The sequence below is a fragment of the Pan troglodytes genome, chromosome 12 (assembly GCF_028858775.2).
Source record: "Pan troglodytes isolate AG18354 chromosome 12, NHGRI_mPanTro3-v2.0_pri, whole genome shotgun sequence".
Lineage (NCBI taxonomy): Eukaryota > Metazoa > Chordata > Mammalia > Primates > Hominidae > Pan > Pan troglodytes.
The window spans coordinates 21385103-21404873 of record NC_072410.2 but is presented as its reverse complement, the minus strand read 5'-3'; positions in this window follow the sequence as shown (position 1 = coordinate 21404873).

The window sequence follows — 19771 nt, the reverse complement described above, 5'->3', positions numbered from 1 at the left end:
CTAGTAAAGAAGTCAGGCATGGGTCTGGGTTCTGGAGCCTGGAGCCAGCTGCAGGGCCGGCCGGTCGCCTGGAAACAAACAGTCCCACATAGGCCGGGGGGAATCTGCGCGCGCTGCCTGCCTCCATTGTTTTCTTTCCTGGAATAGCTGCTTGTTCTCATCAGCTAGTGTGGTCAGCATTTCCATTCAAGATCATATTGTCAGGGCTTTATTTTTAAGTCAGGCATGAAAATGGGCCTTGAGCTGAAACTTGGAAGCTGGGTAATTAGCATATTTGAAAGGAAGCCAACTGGTCTTTTGTTATTCCGTGGGGCAGAAGGGGCTTTTCCATGCTCTTCTGAATGACAAAAAGGGTTTGTGTTTGGGGCATTTTAAAACGAAGCAGTAGGCACGGACTTGGCTGTTTACACACAGAAGCTCACAAGAACATTGTCTCTGGGCTGCCTGGATGATGTCTGTAGGGGCTGCGAGACCCCAAGGATGTTCTCTGCTGACCAGAGGAACTGGAGCACTTTAATGTAGCAATTGGAAGCCAAGGAACTTTGTGTTTAAAGTAGAACTGCTGGAAGTGGCCAAGTCCACGGCTGCTTTCCAGAATGCCCTTAGAGAAAATGCTGACCCGCCAACTGGCAAATACGTCCTGAGTGCCTTCTCCCCACGAGGCACTAGTTTGGCAGAAATTTGGAGCTGGGCTGGGCAGTGATATGGAAAGAAGTATGCAGTCTAAGTAGGAGGGTCATCTGTATCTAGAGAGATAAAAACACAAGGTTAGTTAATGCCTCTTGCTGCAAGAGGAGCCAGACGTGAAAGGGATAGGGAAGCCCAGGAGGGGAGGGACCATGAAGGATTGGGAAAGATTGCTGCCTACGTGTTAGGGGGGTAGGAGGGCAGGTGGAAAGAACAATGGCTTTGGAACCCCTGACTCACTGTGTGACACCGGCAAATTTCTGGGCCTTGGGGAAGTACCAGAAATTATAAGAAAACTAGGAAAAATAGTACCAGGACAGAGCTGCTGTGGAATTGTTTAATGAGATAATGCATGTCAAGTGTTCAGCACATAGCAAATGGTAATTACTGTGTTTAAATGATGGGTATATTGGTTTTTGGAGTTAAATAATCTGAGCAAACGGATCTGGTCAGAAATCCTTGAAGGTCCGGGGAGCCGGTGGGATGAGTCTGGTGCACTGATTCCATGGCAGAGGGGCAGGACCCTCTGTAATCCCCCTGCCCCCCATTTTGTGCACACTAAACACATAATTGCTGGCTAAGTTTTTCATAATGTACATAAACAGGACAAACGTATTTTCCCTATATTTCAGATGTAGAGATCAATATAAGTAGGGGTGTCAGATAAATCATAGGCTGTCCCAATGGGGCATATTTTTATTAAAAATTATTTATACTAAAAAGTTGTTGGTTTTTATCTGAAATCCAATTTAACCGGGTGTCCTGTAGAGAGAGAGAGAGTGTGTGTGTGTATGTGTGTTTGTGTGTGTATGTGTGTGTGTGCATGCACGCACGCCCTAAGTCTAGAGACCCTATTCCTAACACCTATGTACCCAACACTCAGAGTTAACAAGTATCAATACTTTGCTATCTTACCTTGAGTTTTTTAATGTTTTAAAGAGAAAGTTACAGACCACAGTTGGAATCTCCTTGTCACACACATACCAACATCATTCTTCTCCAAAAATGCCCAAAATTGATTCTATTCGTGTGTATCCTTATGTGGCTGTTCTACTTTTTCTATATGTGTATGTTTCCAGAAACAAAATACACTCTTGTTTTCTGTGCTTTATAGATTTACATAAATGATATCTTAGTGTATTTTTCTTTCTGCCATATAATTTTATTTTAAACATGAAATTTTTGATAAAAAATATTATATGTGATATACACATTGTCATCACCATAATACAGCCAACGCCTGTGCATCCATTACCCAGCAGAAGTGCCGTCCATTACCCAGCGGAAGTGCTGTCCATTACCCAGTGAAAGTGCCGTCCATTACCCAGCAGAAGTAGAACGTCGCCAATGCTTTTGAAGTCTCTGTGCCTCCTTCTGAATTGCATCCCCCGACCCCACATAGAAGGTAACTGCCTCCATGAGTGGAGTGCTTATTCTTTATATTTCTTTGTATTTATTTATTTATTTATTTTTATTTATTTATTTTTGAGACAGGATCTCACTCTGTCGCCCAGGCTGGAGTGCAGTGGCACAAGCTCTGCCCACTGCACCCTCGACCTCCCAGGCTCAGGCAGTCCTCCCACCTCAGCCTCCCCAGCAGCTGGGACTACAGGAGTGTGCCAGCATACCCGGCTAATTTTTGTATTTCGTGTAGACACAGGGTTTCACCACGTTTCCTAGGCTGGTCTTGAATTCCTGGGCTCAAGCGATCCATCTGCCTCAGCCTCGGCCTCCCAGAGTGCTGGGATTACGGATGTGAGCCACCGTGCCTGGCCTTTCTTTATAGTTTATCATAATATATGTAATTCTGAATGACAGTGCTCAGTTTTGAGTGAGTTTAAACCATGAACAGAAGAGAACATTGTGCTGTTTATGTTCTTCTGGAGCTATGCTCTCTTGACTTCATATATTTAAGAGGTTCATTTCGTGTTGGTGAGTGTAACTATGGTTCATTGTTTCTTTTCACTGCTGTTTACTATTCTATTGGATAAACACACTGCATCTTGTATTGCTACAGGACATTTGAGTTGTTTCAAGTTTTTGCTACTACAAACACAGCTGTTATGAACATTATTATACTTTTTTCTGGTATATATATATATATATATATATAATAATTTGTCTGTGGTAAAAATACCTTAGTGGGATCTCTGGGTCCTTGTATTATTACCATCATTTCTTAAAGTGGTTCTACAAGTTTATACCCTCACCAGAGTCTTGACCAGTTTCTACCTCTACCAGAAGCGTATAAGTGTCTTGGGTGTTTCACAGTCCCTCCCACACCTGCCAAGCTCCTGGGGACAAAATGATGTCTTGCTATGGCCTAAATTGTCTTTGCCAGATTATTAATGATATTGATCATCTTTTCATATAAGTATTGGCCACTTTCAGCTCCTTTTCTGTGAAGAGACTGTTCCGGTCATCTGTTTATTTTTCTATTGGGTTTGTCTTTTTTCTTATTAATTTGTAAGAACTCTTCATATATTCTTGTTACTAACCCTTTGTTGGTTACATATGTTGAAAATATTGACTTTTAGTTTGTGGCCTGCCTTTTCATTTTTTATGATATCTTTTGAGGAAGAAACAGTCTTAATTTTAATGTTGTCAAATGTATCAGTCATTTGCTTTTCTGGTTACCACTTTGGGTGTTAAGAAAATTTCCTTCTTTCCTCCCTTCCTTCCTTCCTTCCTTCCTTCCTTCCTTCCTTCCTTCCTTTCTTCTTTCTTTTCCTTCTTTCCTTCCTTTCTTTCTTTCCTTCTTTCTTTTTCAAGGTCTTACTCTATCACCCAGGCTGGAGTGCAGTGGCACAACCACGGCTCGCTGTAGGCTCCAACTCCTGGGCTCAAGTGATCCTCCTGCCTCAGCCTCCTGAGCAGCTGGGACTACAGGCATGTGCCACCATGCCTAGCCAATTTAAAAAATTTTTCGTAGAGATAAATTGCTTTTGCTATGTAGCCCAGGCTTGTCTTGAACTCCTAGCCTTAAGCAATCTCCCTGGCTTGGCCTCCCAAAGTGTTGAGATTACAGGAGTGAGCCACAGTACCCAGCCAAGAAAACTTTCTTTATGCTGGCATTATAAAAATATTCTTTTATATTTTTCTCTTAGAGTTATAAAGGTCAGCTTTGTTATTTAAGCATTTAATCTACCTGAAATTGATTGTTGTATATGGAGTAAGGCAATGATCCAGTTCTGTTCTTTTACCTTATGGATAACCAGTTGTTCCAGTGTCATTTATTGGGAAGTCTATCTTTTTCATCGATCTACAGTGCCATTCTTTTCCATACATGCATGGCTTTATTTCTAGGTTTCTTTTGTTCCATCAGTCTGTCTGTCTATCCCTGAGAGTTCCATACTGTCTTAATGACTATAGCTTTATAACAAGTTTTAATGTCTGGAGAAACAAGAGTTACTAACTTCTTCACAGCATCTTATCTATTCTCAGTTTTTAACTTACAATATAATTTTTGATGCAACAAACTTTTATAGGATTTGTCTATGTAAGTATATATTATTTGTCATTAATTTAACTGCCATTTATTTGTATTTACATTATACATATGTATTCCATTTATAAATGCCACAGTTGACTGTCCATTGCCCCACTAATGGACATTAAGTGGTTTCCCATTTTTTCCTTAGCACCTATTAGAGGAATTGTTGGATTATAGAGTATGTACATCTTCAAATTTACTATATAATGCAAAATTGCTTTCCAAAGTGTTTAAACCAGTTACACTCCCACCAGCTGCGTAAGAATTGAAGTTAATCGCCTCTGCTGAAACACTTTTTATTTTTTTAAAAAAAGGAAGGATGTGCAATGTTATCTCATTGATGTTATATTTTCCTCTTTCCATATGCATTTTTCATATGTGTTTATTAGCTATTTAATTTCCTGTTCATATCATTTGCTCATCTTCCTGTTGGATTGTCTCTATTCTTACTGATTTGCTCATAAGTCATTTTATATTCTAATTACTAAACCTTTGTAGTTTATAGTGGTTGAAATTATCTTCTCGAATACTGTGGATCAGGGGTTGGCAAACTATGGTCCTTGTTTATGGCCTATTTTTGCACACCCCAAACTAATTTTAATGTAATCTAATGTCTTTACATTTTTAAAGATTGCAAAGAAAGAAGAAAGCAGCAGCAGCAGCAGTGGCAACAGAGATGCATGTGGCCTGCAAAGCCGAAAATATTGATCATCTGGCTATTCACAAAAAATTGCTAACCGCCCCCCCCAACCCGCTATGACTGTTTTCTAACTTAGTTTCTATTTTTGTTGTCATTGAATAGAAACGTTTCATTTCAATGTAGTATAATGTATCATTTTAAAGATTATAATATTATAGATTGTATGACTCTGCTTCTAGCTCTCTGATTTCATTGGTCTATTCATATATCAAAATGCCAATACCACTTTTAAATTTACTAGTGTTCCAAAATAAGTCTGATATCTGGTAGGGCAAATCTGTCCCCTTCCAACCCATTTTCTTTCTTAAACAGTTCTGATCCAACAACCCCCCCACTTGGTCACAATGACCAAAGTTGATTCAATGCATGCATTAATTATATATTTACACCTTTAAACTGCCAGTATATAAAATTCAAAGTTGTTTCCGCCCCTACCCCCCACCAGCTGATTATTGTTATTGCTATTCCTGAAAGGTGGTATTTTTCAACCCATGGCACATGTGTGCATTAGCAATAATTAGACAACTTTGCTCAAAAAATCCAACTGATTTTGAAGACATCTGTTTGACTTTCTTTGCCCTTCTGCTGGCTTCTGGTGCAGGAGCTGAGCTCTTAATTAATTATTGCTTATATCGGGTAGTAATACCCCCTGAAAAGTGAAGCAAGCTTGCGCTAAAGGAAGCATAGAAAACAGTACATTTTCGTAAACAGACGACAATGTTTACTGAATGCTTATTTCTTTAAATGTCATTGGGTATATAAAACCAAGCTTCTTGGAGTTCTATCCACTAAACTCACCGAATCATTCCAAATTCTAACTTAATTTCAGCGGTAGAGATGATTCATAGCAAAGCAGAACCAAATGGGCTGCAGTTGGATTTTTAGGTTTCTGTAGTTCGTGTTTTCAAGTTTTTAAACAGCTTTATTAATAAATTTCTTTATTTGTTTGTTTGTTTATCGGGCAGACTCCCAAGCCAGAATAGGCTCAGGGAGACTCCTTAAACAGCTTTATTAAGGCATAATCTACCGACTTTTAAATTCACTCATTGTAAGTGTTCAATTCAATGATTTTTCACAAATTTACGGAGTTGTGCAGCTATCACCATGACCCAGTTTTAGATCATTCCCTTTAACCCAAAAAGTTCCTTCAGACTGGTTTGTAGTCAGTTCTCCCCATCCCTTGGCAATTGCTAATCTGCTCTCTGTCTCTGTCAATTTACCCTTTCTGGATATTTAATATAAATGGAATCATACAATATGTAGCCTTTGTGTCTGGCTTCTTTCACTCTGTTTTAGCAGACTATTTTTGAGGTTCATCTATGTATCAGTAGTTTTTTTTCTTCCTTTTTGTTGCTGAAAAGTGTTGAAGTCAAATAAAATATAGAGAGATGAATTTCTTTTTTTCTTTTTTACTTTTTTTTTTTTTTTTTGAGACAGAGTCTCACTGTGTCGCCTAGGCTGGCGTGCAGTGGAGCAATCTCGGCTCACTGCAAGCTCCGCCTCCCGGGTTTACACCATTCTCCTGCCTCAGCCTCCTGAGTAGCTGGGACTACAGGCGTGCGCCACCACGCTTGGCTAATTTTTTGTATTTTTAGTAGAGACAGGGTTTCACTGTTTTAGCCAGGATGGTCTCAATCTCCTGACCTCGTGATCCGCCTGCCTCGGCCTCCCAAAGTGCTGGGATTACAGGCATGAGCCCGGCCCTCGAATTTCTAAAAGTAGCATTTTCTTTGGGAAGAAAGAATTGCAATTTGAGACATACGCACAAACTGGGTTGTCTTTGGTATGTCCAGAGAACAAGAAGTTTAGAGGTTTTATTTTTAAAAAAGAGATATGTTACGTGTTGCTCTTTGAGAAAGTTCATTGGCTCTACTAAGGTTTCAGGGAGCTGGCAAGCTCTAACCGGTAAGTGATGGTAGTGGGTAAAACTAGTCTTAGAATTGCAGCAAGTTATTTCAGCAGCTGTAGATAAAACTGGTTTCAGTTTACAGCAGGCGGTTTTAGCAACTGGGCTTGCAGAGAATTACAGTTTTGGAGAGATGGTATGTGTCCCCAGGGCTTTTCCCTCCTGGTTTCTCAACTCTGTTTTAGTTGAGTACGACAAGACTTTCACAAGAGTATTTCACTGTGTGCATAAGACACACTTTGTTTATTCATTTACCAATTAACAGACACTTGGGTTCTTTCTAGTACTGAGCTGTTATGAATGATACTGCTCTGAGTATTTGCAAACATGTCTATGTGTGGACATGTGCTTTCATTTATCTTAGGTAGATTACTAGGAGTGGAATTGCTGAATCAAGCGGTTAAGTTTAACTTTCTAAGAAAATGCCAGACTTGTCTAAAGTGGCTGCACTCTTTTAAATCTTCATCGGCAACATGTGATGGTTAAAATTTCTCCGTATGCTCATCACACTTGGTATTGTCTGTTTTCTGATGATAGCCATCCCAGTGAGCGTGTAGTTGTAGCTCATCATGGTTTTAATTTGCATTTCCCTAGTAACTAATGTTGTTGAACATCTTTTCAAGAGCTTTTTAGCCATTTGTATAATTTTTTGGTGAAATGTGTATTCAATTCTTTTGACCAATTTTATATTTGGTTATTTGTTTTCTTATCAATATATGTTTGGAGAACTCTTTATATAATTTGTATATAAGTCCTTTATCAGATTTGCAAACATTTTCTCTGAGTATTTGGCTTATCTTTTTATTTTCTTAGTGGTATTTTTTAAAGCATGAGTGTTTTCAATTTTGATGGGGTCCAATTTATACAGTTTTTTCTTGTATGGATCTTACTTTTGGTGTCACTCATAAAAATATATAGCCTAATCTAAGGTCAGAAAAAATTGTCTTCTATGTTTTCTTCTACAAGTTGAATAATTTTATCTCTTACATTTATGTCTATGATCCATTATGGATTAATTTTTCTGTTTATGCTGTGAAATGAGAGCCTAAGTTCTTTCTCTTTTTTTTTTTTTTTTTTTTTGGCATGTGGTTATTAAATTGTCCCAGCAATGTTTTTTGAAAAGATTACCCTTTCATCATTGAACTGAGTTTTCTGGAACCTTTTTAGAAAATCAGTTGGTTGTAAATGTGAGGGTTTGTTTCTAGACTTATAATTCCACTCCACTGATCTATATATCTATCCTTGTGCTAATACCATATAGTCTTAAAAAGTGTAGTTTTAGAGTAAGTTTCATATTGAGTAATGTCAGTCCCTAATTTGTTCTCTTTTAAAAAATTGTTTGGCTACTCCAGATCCTTTGCATTTTTATATAGATATTTTTAAATTAGGTTATCAATTCTCACAAAAAAAGCTTCCTGGGTGTTTGATAGGGATTGTGTTAGGTTAATAAATCAATTTGGGGGAGAATTGCCATCATGATAATATTGAAATCCATGTGCACTTGGGATATCTCTCCATTTGTTTAGCTTGTCTTTAATTTTTCTCAACAATGTTTTGTAGTTTTCCATGTATGAGTCTTGTATTTTCTTTACTAATTTATTCCTATTTTATTCTCTGTGAGGCTATTATGAACAGAATTATTTTCTTAATTTTATTTTTAATTTTCATTGCTAGCATATAAAATTACAACTTATTTCTTTTATACTGATCTTGTGTCAGACAACCTTGCTAAACTTGTTTATTTGTTCTTATTAGTTTTAGGAGGATTCTTTGGCATTTTCTACATACATGACTCTCAAAAATCATCTCTTCTGAGAATAAATCCAGTTTTACTTATTCCTTTCCAATCTGAATGACCTTGTTATTATCATTTTGTTTTTATTGTTGTTGTTATTGTTTTGTTTTTGACTATTTTCCTGGCTAAAACCTTCAGTCCGGTGTTTAAAAAAGTGACAAGAGCCGGGTGTGGTGGCTCATGCCTGTAATCCCAGATACTCGGGAGGCTGAGACAGGAGAATCACTTGAACCTGGGAGGCAGAGGTTGTGGTGAGCTGAGATCACACCATTGCACTCCAGTCTGGGCAACAAGAGTGAAACTCCGTCTCAAAAAAATAAATAAATAAATAAATAAATATAAATTAATTAATTAATAAAAAATAAAAAGTGACAAGAATAGACATTTCTACCTTGTTCTTGATTTTAGGGGGGAAAGCATTAATTTTTCCACTAGCCAGTATAACGTTAGCTATGGATTTTTCATAGATGCTCTCTATCCAGTTGTGGAATTTGCCTTCTGTTCCTAATTTATTGAGAGTGTTTTTCATAAGAGGGTGTGAGTTTTGTGTGTGTGTGTCAAGTGTTTTTCTGCATTTATTGAGATAATCATGTGAATTTTGTTATTTATTCTATTAATATGCTGTATCATATAATTGATTTTCAAATGTTAAACCTACCTTGCATTCCTGGGATAAATCTCACTTTGTCATATTGTAGCATCCTTTTTATATTACTGGATTCAGTTTGCTATTATAATATCTTATTAAAGAATAATGCATCTATGAACATTAGAGAAATTGGTTTATAGCTTTTTCTTAAAATGCATTTATCTGGCTTTGATATCAGGGTAACACTGGCCTTCAAATAAATTGGGAAGTGTAGCTATTTTTTGAAAGAGTTTGTGAAGGGTTGATATTACATCTTCTTTAATTATTACATAGAACTCACCAGTGAAGCCATCAAGTTCTGAAGTTTCTTTGTGGAAAGTTTTAAGCTAATTCAATTTCTCTACTTCTTAAAGCTCTATTCAGATTTTCTATTTCTTCTTAAGTTTTGATATTTTTTGTCTTTCTAAATATTTGTCCATTTTTTGGTCTAATTAGTTGGCATAAAGTTGTTCGTAATAGCCCTTATAATCTTTTTCATTTCTGTAGGATCAGTAATGATGTCCTCTTTCTCATTCTTGATTTTGGAAATTTGTGTCTTCTTTCTTTTTTCTTCACCGGTCTAGTTAAGCATTTCTTAAGTTCATTGTTCTATTCAAAGACTAATTTTGGTTTCATTGATTTTTCTCTGGTTTTTCTGTTTTCTGTTTCATTGATTTCTCTTGTAATCTTTATTCCTTCCTTTCTTCTATTTGCTTTGGACTTAGATTAGTCTTCTTTTTCTATCTTCTTAATGTATAAAGTGGGTTATTGATTTGAGGTCTTTTCTGTTACAGGCATTTAAGCACTCCTTTAGCTGAATCCTATACATTTTTATATGTTGCATTTTCATTTACATTTAGCTTAATGTATTTTCTAATTTCCCTAGCGATATCTTCTTTGACCCATGAGTTATATGAAATTGGGTTGTTTAATTTTCAAGTATCATGGGATTTCCCAGATTTACTTCTTTCACTGGTTTCTAAATTAATTCCATAATAGCCACAGAGCCTACTTTATATAATTAATCTATTTAAATATACTGAGACTTGTTTTGTGGCCTAACATATGGTCTAAGGGAATGTTTCATATACACCTGAAAAAAAATGTATATTCTGTAGTCAGAGTGATGAGTATATGTCAGTTAGATTGAATTGGTTAGCAGTGTTGTTTAATTCTATATCCTTTTTGATTGTATATCTAGTTTTTCTATCAATTATTGAGAGGTAGTAATGAAATATTCAAGTATTTTATGGATTTATTTAGTTTAACTTCAATTCTGTCAGTTTTTACTTTATATATTTTGAAGCTTTGTTTTTAGGTATGTATAAATTCGAAATTGTTATACTTCCTGTTGCATTGACCTTATTATCATTAGGAAATATTCTTATATGTCTCTGGTAATATGTCTTGTAGTCAAGTCTATTTTGTCTGATGTTAATATAGCCACTTGAGCTCTCTTATGGATGCTGTTTCATATGTCCTTTCCCATTATTTTACTTCTAGTCTCTTTACATATTCAAGTCTGTGTCTTCTATCTCCTGTAGACAAGATGTAGTTGGATCTTGGTCTTTGCTTTTTTGGTTTTTGTTGTTGTTGTTGTTTGTTTGTTTTTTTGAGATAGGGTCTCACTCTATCACCCAGGCTGGAGTGCAATGGCCTGAACATGGCTCACTGCAGCCTTGCCCTCCTGGGCTCAAGTGATCCTTCTGCCTCAGCCTCCTGAGTAGCTGGTACCATAGGCACCCACCACCATGCCCTGCTAATTCTTAAAAAATTTTTTGTAGAGATGAGGTCTTGCCATGTTGCCGAGGCTGATCTCAAATCCTGGACAGAAGCGATCCTCCTGTTTCAGCCTCCCAAAGTCCTGGGATTACAGGTATGAACCACCACACCTGGCTGGATCTTAGTTTTGTGAAAAGGAAATAAAATCTTGGGACCCCAAACTCATTACGCCAAAGGGAAAGTTAAGCTTGGGAACTAAGTCACATAAAAACTGCCTTCCTTTTCTTTTCAGATAGCTGAAATTTCACATGCTTGCTTTATCTTATGTAAAATGTACATGAACGCATAAACTACTTTCCCTGCACTCCTCTCTTTTCACATGTCAAATGTGGATTCAGTGAATGCTAATCAAAGCCTCACAAGAATCTCCCTTTCTTTGTTTTTTTTTTTTTTCTTCCTTCCTCCTTTCCCTCCTTCCCACTCTTTCCCCTTTAAATGTCAAAGTCCTCAAAACCCTGTTTGGAAGAAGCACAGGCCATAGGTCCTACTTTAACTTGTGTTTTTTTTTCCAAGGCACATCCTCAACCTTGGCAAGACTGACTTCTAAATCAATTAAGATCTGTCTCAGACACTTTTTGATTTACAGTTTTCACTCCAATATGATAATGTCTGCCTTTTGATTACAGGGTTTAGACTTGACACAGGCTTTGCTTAAGAACCTCAAATTAATAAAGTTTCTGCTGGTGTATCTGTGAGTGGGCAGGGGACACATTAAAAATTCAGGTCATTTTTAAGCAGTTTTCAAGCTTTTACTTTTTACCTGCATTCCCTCTGTGTCTTGTGTACAGCCTCATGGTTGACCATGAGTGTGTGGCTACCTTGCGATGTCTTCAGTCTCTTCTGCACAAACACACAGATAACCAGAAATATGCTTGCCCCAATCAGAAAGGCAATCTCAGGCTACTAAAGCCACCCCTTGCCCACTGCCAAGATGGTCATTTCCAGACCATCTTGGATGTGGGTGTCCTCCACTGCTCCAAATGAGGCAAGCCCCTTCCATGGTGGCAGTGAAGCTGCTGGACCACATGGTCCACCTGCCCTGGCAGAACATTCCCTTCACCTCTCTGGGGAGGGGAAATGGAAGCAGCCCCAGGCAAGAATGCCACAGACTCCCACTGTTGTTAGTAGTTTTTTTGTGCACAAATGCTTCTTAGATTGTTAGATTCCTTTGATCAATTTACAGGGTACTGAAATTGTTGTTTCTGCTAATTTTGTTCAGTTTTATAGTTGGTTTTTGAGAAGAGGATTTTTTGACCTCTTCACTTGGCTGTAGCCAGAAATCTCACTAACAGAGGCTGGGGGCACTGAAACCCATCTCCTTCAGGACAATTGGAAGCTTCAGTATTGAATGAGGCCTTTTAGATCCCAAAGGCTGCTCTCACCTCACTTATTATAGAGCAGAGTTGCACAATACCGGTTTGTTTGTGATGCCATTCTAAGGAAGCTTAGTTAATGAAATGGTAAAAGACCTTCACCAAGGGGCATTTTTCTCAACACAGCAATCCTCAGTGGAGACTTGTAGGTGGTGTTCCAATGTATTAGTAGATATATTTTTGTGTTTTAACATTCATGACTTGAAGTTTTACAGTATCCCCAAGTAAAAGATGGAAAGCAAGATTTTCCATGACCACTTAAAACTGGCATAACTGTGTCTTTAAACAATGACTAATAATAACACATGTTAAGTGCTTAGGTACTTGGCATTGTACTAACTGTTTCCCCTACATTAACTTTGAATTAGGTATTATGATCAGCCACATTTTATAGCTGGGAAAGTAACCTACTAGGAGTTGCTATCTAATAACTGGTCTTTGAAGCCAGAAGTCCTTATTAATATACTCTATGGCTTTGTGGCCTGAAAGTGACCTTTCACAACTAATCAGAAGAAGGATGGTGAGTCATTCCCATTTCAACATTAAAGAAATGAATAAGGAGACAGTGTTTATACCCAGATCAGACATTAAAAGTATAACTATCTTGGTATAACTAATTCGTCCCTAAGTGCTTGACTAGAGCCGTTGATGATGACTTTAAGCAAGCCCAGCCCCTGAAGTGGTCCACACTGAATAGGATTGTGGGGTTGGGGAGGGAAGCTCCTCCAGGCACAGCACCTCCTGCCTGTGGGTAGGCTGAGCAATCTTTCCTCATTTTAACGACAAGAAAATTGAGGCCTAGAAACATGAAATGACTCTTCCCTAAAGACCCTGAAGGCCTAGTTCAAACACCACCTCTTCCCTGATGCCTTCCCTGTCTCTCAGTTCCTCTAGTGTGATTCATATGCTTAGTGCAGGGAACCTGCTCTGGTTGGCTGAATGATTGATTCTCATGAGGTAGGTTAGATCGAAGCCATAACTGAGCAGCTACCTGTGGTGAAAGAACAACTGCTTTACCACATGAGTGCAAGGCACGGCGGCAGCCCATTCTGCTTCTGCAGAAACATCTCAAACATGGAGCCTTCGAATTATGAGCATACTCTTCCACTTACATGGCCGTATATAATACTTTCTTCCTTTTCCTCTCTCTCCAGCTCATAGAAATATTGAGACAAATCAGATTATGGGCTAAAATAAAAGCTTCCCCAAACTGAGCCTTACCTCATTGTGGCATTGGAATGAGAGAAGTTAGCCCTTCCCAATCCTTCCCTTTCTGGCTCTTCACTCCATTTTTGAATTGAGAATGGGCCATTATGGGCATCTTTTCGAGGATGGAAAAAGCCCAGGGAATGAGAGAGGGCAAAAGCAAAGAATAGGCAGAAATAGTTTTGTCCATAAACCTTTTATGTCTTCCTAAATGGTACATAATGTGGAAGAGGCACCCACACTTTGTCCATGTGTGTTGCAAAGTATGAAGGTCAACCAAGGTGGTTTGTGCCTTGAGACAGAAACAAATTGGGCAAAAATACAGTTACTTAAAATGAAGTCTGAGTTGGATGGGTCAGTAGCAAGGAGTCATTGCAGAAGGAGAAACTTAAAGTCAAATATTGTTTCATAAAATGTTTCAGGAATAGAGGCTCATTGGGTGGAGAATGTTCTGGATGAAATAGCAAGAGAAGGGTGCACTTGTCCAGGTGCCAGCAGCACATTGCGGATTAAAGGATTACAAAATATTTGGGTTTTGGGTGGGGGGAATGCATAATATAGTTGGATCTTATGTTTTTGTTTACCCAGTCTGAAAATCTCTGCCTTTAATTGACCTATTTAGACCATGTACATGTAATATGATTATTGATATGGATGGATTTAAATCTATTATCTTGCTACATATTTTATATCATCTGTTCTTTGTTCTCTCTCATTTTCCATCTTCTTTTGGATTAGTTGAGCATTTTTAAATAATTCCATTTTATCTCCTTTGTTGGTTTATTAGCTAAAACTTTATTGTGTTTTAATGGTGATTGCTTTATGATTTAGCCTATCACAGTCTATCTTCAAGTAATATTATGTCACTTCAATAATAGCATGAGAAACTTGCAACAATATATTTCTATTTCTCCTCTCCCAGCCTTTGTGCTATCGATGTCATACATTTTATACATGTTTAAAAGTACACAATATAATATTATTATTATTATTATTATTATTTTGAGACGGAGTCTCGCTCCGTCGCCCAGTCTGGAGTGCAGTGGTGTAATCTCGGCTCACTGAAAGCTCTGTCTCGCAGATTCACACCATTCTCCTGCCTCAGCCTCCTGAGTAGTAATTGTGGGACAACTTAAAAAAACCCCAATGTACGTGCAATTACTGTCCCTAAAGGGAGTAGGGGACAGAAAAAATATTTAATGAAATAATGGCCAAAATTTTGCTAAATTTGATGAAAACTATAAAGACACAAATTTAATCTTTCCTGTAGGTTCTCAAGCATATGAAACATAATTATAATAACTGTTTTAATGTTTTTATCTACTAATTCTATCATTTGTGTCATTTTTGGGTAGGTTTCCATTAATTACTCTCCCCTCATATTTTTCTCCTTCTTTGTATGTCTGGTAATATTTAACTGAAGGGCAGACTATGAAGTTTACCTTTTGCGTTTTGGATATTTTTATATCCCTGTAAATATTGTTGAGCTTTGTTTTGACATGCAGTTAAGTTACTTGGAAATAGTTTTTCCCTTTCAGATTTTGCTTTTAAGATTTGGTAGGTAGGACTAGAGCTTTGGGTAGTCTAGTGATAATTTTGTCCCACTACTACCCTACTGTCCTACCCAACGATATATGCTCCACCAATACCCACTAACTTGACATTCATTCTTTCATCCAACAAGTGTTTATGGAGTGCATATGGGGTACCAGGCAAAACTCTTCTAAGTTCTCTATCTGATACTCCGTGAACCATGAGGTTTTTCACACTGGCTGGTGGGAACAGAAACTTTCCTGGCCCTGTGTGAGCTTAGAAGACTGTTCCCTCTAATGCTTCTGGGTAATACACACCTGGCTTCTGGTAGTTTCCTTATATCCACATGCTGATTAATACTCAGTTGAAGACTTGTGGGAGCCTCCCTGCAGATTTCAAGAGTCTTTTTCGTGTGCAGTTTTTTGGTCTTCAGTACTCTTCCCTGAAAACTCAGTCACCTTGGCCTCCCTGGACTCCCAGTTTCATCTACTCAACTCATGGAGATTATGGAGCCCCGCCTGGCTTCCCCTCCCTGTGCTACAGCTTGGACCCTCTCTGAAGGCGGTAAATTGGGGCACGTTTGTTTGTTTTTCCCTCTCAGTGATCCCTGTCCTTCATTCCTTAATGTCCAATGTCTTGAAAACATATATTTTGTTCAGTGTTTCAGTCTTTTCAAGTGGGTGGATAAGTCCAGCCTTGTTACTACATTTTGGCCAGAAGCAGAAGTTCATCTGTGTTTCTGGATGTGTTCCATCCATGAGGCTCACTCTGCTTGGTTTTGAGTGAGAAACAGATGAGGTTTCTTGACTCTATGGGTAAAGAACCTCAGCACCCACTGCTAAGCAGGGCTAGAGAACACAGGTGCTTACATGAACAGGCCTGGAAACCTATTCTCTGTTCTATTTCTAATCTCAGTGATCTGACTGCTTCTCCAAGCCCAAACTAGCTTACTTGGCTCTTATTCTATATCTTGTTATAGCTTCTGGTAAACCACATTTATTTAACATTTTCCTCGTCCTCCTAGAGAGCAGAAAATCTCTTGCTAAAACCAGTCTCTACTGTCCTACGCAACAATATATGCCCCATCAATACCCACTAGCTTGACATTCACTCTTTCATCCAGCAAGTGTTTATGGGATGGCTGTGGTGTACCAGGCATTCTGCTAAATATTAGGAATATAATTGTAAGCAAATGTAGGCACTACCCCTGCTTGCATGGAGTTATTTTAGATGTTTTCTCATCACAATAATCAATAAACATTGAATTTTACACATTTGGCCTATCTGATTCTAAATATAACCATAATGATTACTATATATAAGCACTTTACTCTCTGTTCCATTATTTAGTACCCTCAGTTGGAGTGAGACCCTGAACATTTAAGTTAACTTTAAAGACTGTTCCAAACCATGGCATTTCCTGGGCATATCAATTTACTGCAAAGGCTATTGGGGGTCAGTTATCCAATTTTGCTCATAGATCTTGAACTAGAAACTGGGTTTCCTTGTCAAGTTCCCATGTTTTGAAAAATCCCCACTGAGCTTTAATTTCACCACTCAGGATCTGTTTAGGCATCTACTCAGAAAAGCTGTAACATGAAAGGCCATCACTCAGTCATTGAATTGAAACAATAAATAACTCAGCTGATACCAGCCATTTCTTGGCCTTGTCCCTCCACCAAGCTTGTGATTCCTAGGGTGGAAAGTTTGAGTCCTTATTTTCTTTTTTTCATTCCTTTGTCCTGAACCGTCACAGCCACCTCACACCTACCCCACCCCCTAATATGCACCCACTTATTAGGAAGGAACATTCCTACCCCACTCCTCCTATTACCTGTGAGTTGATGTCTTCTTGAGCAGTACTCCTGGTCTGTTACTATCCCTTACTCACTCCTCCGCAGGCTACATGATTCATGAGTGAAAGCAATTTGTCCATGTCCTCCACTGGGAGAATCTAATCTATTAAAAGCCTCTAAGCCCTGAAGTATCAACCTCTCTTCTTCCCTGTCTGCCCCAGGCCAGTGTGAAGTACGATCTTGGCTTAGAGGGTATGCTTGCAAACGCATGCTTCTCCTAAGTGGACTTTCCACTGGATCTGGGTGTAGGGATGTGTGTGACGGAGTGATGGAGAGTGTGTTAGCAAGCCAGCTTGGGTTGATTACCTATGCCACATCCTCCATCCTGGTTTTTATCAGTAATAAATCTGCCCTGTTGATCTCCAGCTGCTGATCCCTTCATCTACCATTCAGTTGAGTCTACACTCAAGAAAAGAAGGAAGCATTTCTCCTGGAGTCTTACCTACAAGTGGACAGGTGACAAGTGGCAGTAACTGTACAGGGAAAGATCGCTTACACAGGTGACAACCACTAGGACACATGGTCTGCATGAATGAATGAGGGGAGTCAACAAAATCCAGTGCCCCTGACACTGAAAGGCAGCAATGCACACACAAAATGAGCCCCTTGTTTGCTGGTGGCTGCTCATCCTCACACTTGCTCTGAGTTGAGGACAGGGGTGTGGATGGTGGGGACGTTGGGAGTTTGGACGGAGCAGAGATGGAGCTGCTATCCAGGAAACATCTTGACCCTGTGATCCCACTCTGCACTTACAGGCTCGGCTTCCTGGATGCAACATGAGGGATTCTGTGTGAAAAGTTAAATACAACTTTTGGTTTAGTGTTTCTGGACAGGAAGTGCAGTTTGAAAGTGAGGAAGACGAAAAACATATTGACAAAGGAGACACAATCATGAAAATTGAGCCCAAGGGAAAACCAGAGCCTTTATTCTGAACACTGAGAAGACTATTGCAGGTATGGTGTTTTGTGGTGGTGGGTGTTTCTGGTTTTGTTTTAGGGCAGCCTGAAACAGGATGTGATGCAGAACTGGAACAATCCAAACTTCAGTTTTCTCTGAGCAAAACATCACCCTTGACCTAGGGAGAAACTGCAGAAACAGAGTATTTAACAATTTCTTATAACTTTTGCTGCATATGCTGGGGATGGCTTTTTCATCTTTAAATACCAGCACGTTAATTTTATTTCAAACACCAATACTTGAAGGCTTCTGATGGTAATGGAGGTTAAATGGCTTTCATCTGTCATGAAAGACAATGGGTTTCTTTTGTTGATAGCCTTATTGCCTGCTTTCTGTATGTCCACACTGCAGAGTGTGTGTCACAGAGACCTAGAAACAAACAGAGTTCTCCTGTTTCCATTTGGAATCTGTGTGCCATTTCCCTAGTTCTGTGCATGTGCCCAGTTCCTCATTAGCCCTTCACACAATGAGCCAACACCAATTCATACTCCAGACGTGAATCAATAACTTTATAGCCTTGGTTCTTAAACTTTATATCTTGGAAAATGTCAAATATATACCAAGCCAGAGAGGAATCTCCCACTGAACCACCACGTGTCCATAAGCAGCATCTACCATGACCGTCTATATCCCCACCAGCTCCCCGCTGCCTAGTTGATTTTGAAGCAAATCCCAAATATCACATTGTTTCATCTGTAAAGATGTCATTATGCATCTTAAAAATACAAGGACTCTAGGCCGGGCGTGATGGCTCGCGCCTATAATCTCAGCACTTTGGGAGGCCGAGGTGGGCAGATTGCCTGAGGTGAGCAGTTCAAGACCAGCCTGGCCAACATGGTGAAACCCGTCTCTACTAAAAATACAAAAAATTAGCCAGGCGTGGTCGCAGGCACCTGTAATCCCAGCTACTTGGGAGGCTGAGGCAGGAGAATTGCTTGAACTCGAGGGGTGGAGGTTGCAGTCAGCCAAGATCGCATCACACCATTGCACTGCAGCCTGGGTAACGAGCAAAACTCCATCTCAAACAAACAAAAAATGCAAGGACTCTTTAAAACTACCCAGAATACCATGTTCACACCAAAAATCTTAACAATAATTTCTAACATTTCAAATGTCTTCATTGGATTGTTTTGAAGCAAATGACAGGCATCCTAACATTTCATCAATTAATAATTCAGTCTGTATCTCTCTAAAAGACCTACCTTTTTTTTAAAGCAAAACCACAATATCATTATCATGCTTTAAAAAACCATTAATCCCTAAAATAATCAAATGTTCAGTCAATATATACATTTTCCTGATGTTCTTATAAATGTTATTTTAAAGTTGAGTTGTTTGAATCTGGATTCAAATTTATTTATTAATTTACTTATTTATTTATTTATTTTTTGAGATGGAGTTTTGCTCTTGTTGTCCAGGCAATGGCATGATCTCAGCTCACCACAACCTCCGCCTCCTGGGTTCAAGCTGGGATTACAGGCATGCAACACCGTGCTTGGCTAATTTTGTATTTTTAGTAGGGACGGGGTTTCTCCATGTTGGTCTGGCTGGTCTCAAACTCCCGACCTCAGGTGATCTGCCCGCCTCGGCCTCCCAAAGTGCTGGGATTACAGGCATGAGCCACCACGCCCATCTTATTTATTTGTTTGTTTATTTATGTCTCTGTCACCCAGGCTGGAGTACAGTAGTGCAATCTCAGCTCACTGCAACCTCTGCCTCCCGAGTTCAAGCGATTCTCCTGCCTCAGCCTCCTGAGTAGCTGGAATTACAGGCGCCCACCACTACGCCCATCTAATTTTTGTATTTTTAGTAGAGACGGGGTTTCACCATGTTGGTCAGCCTGGTCTTGAACTCC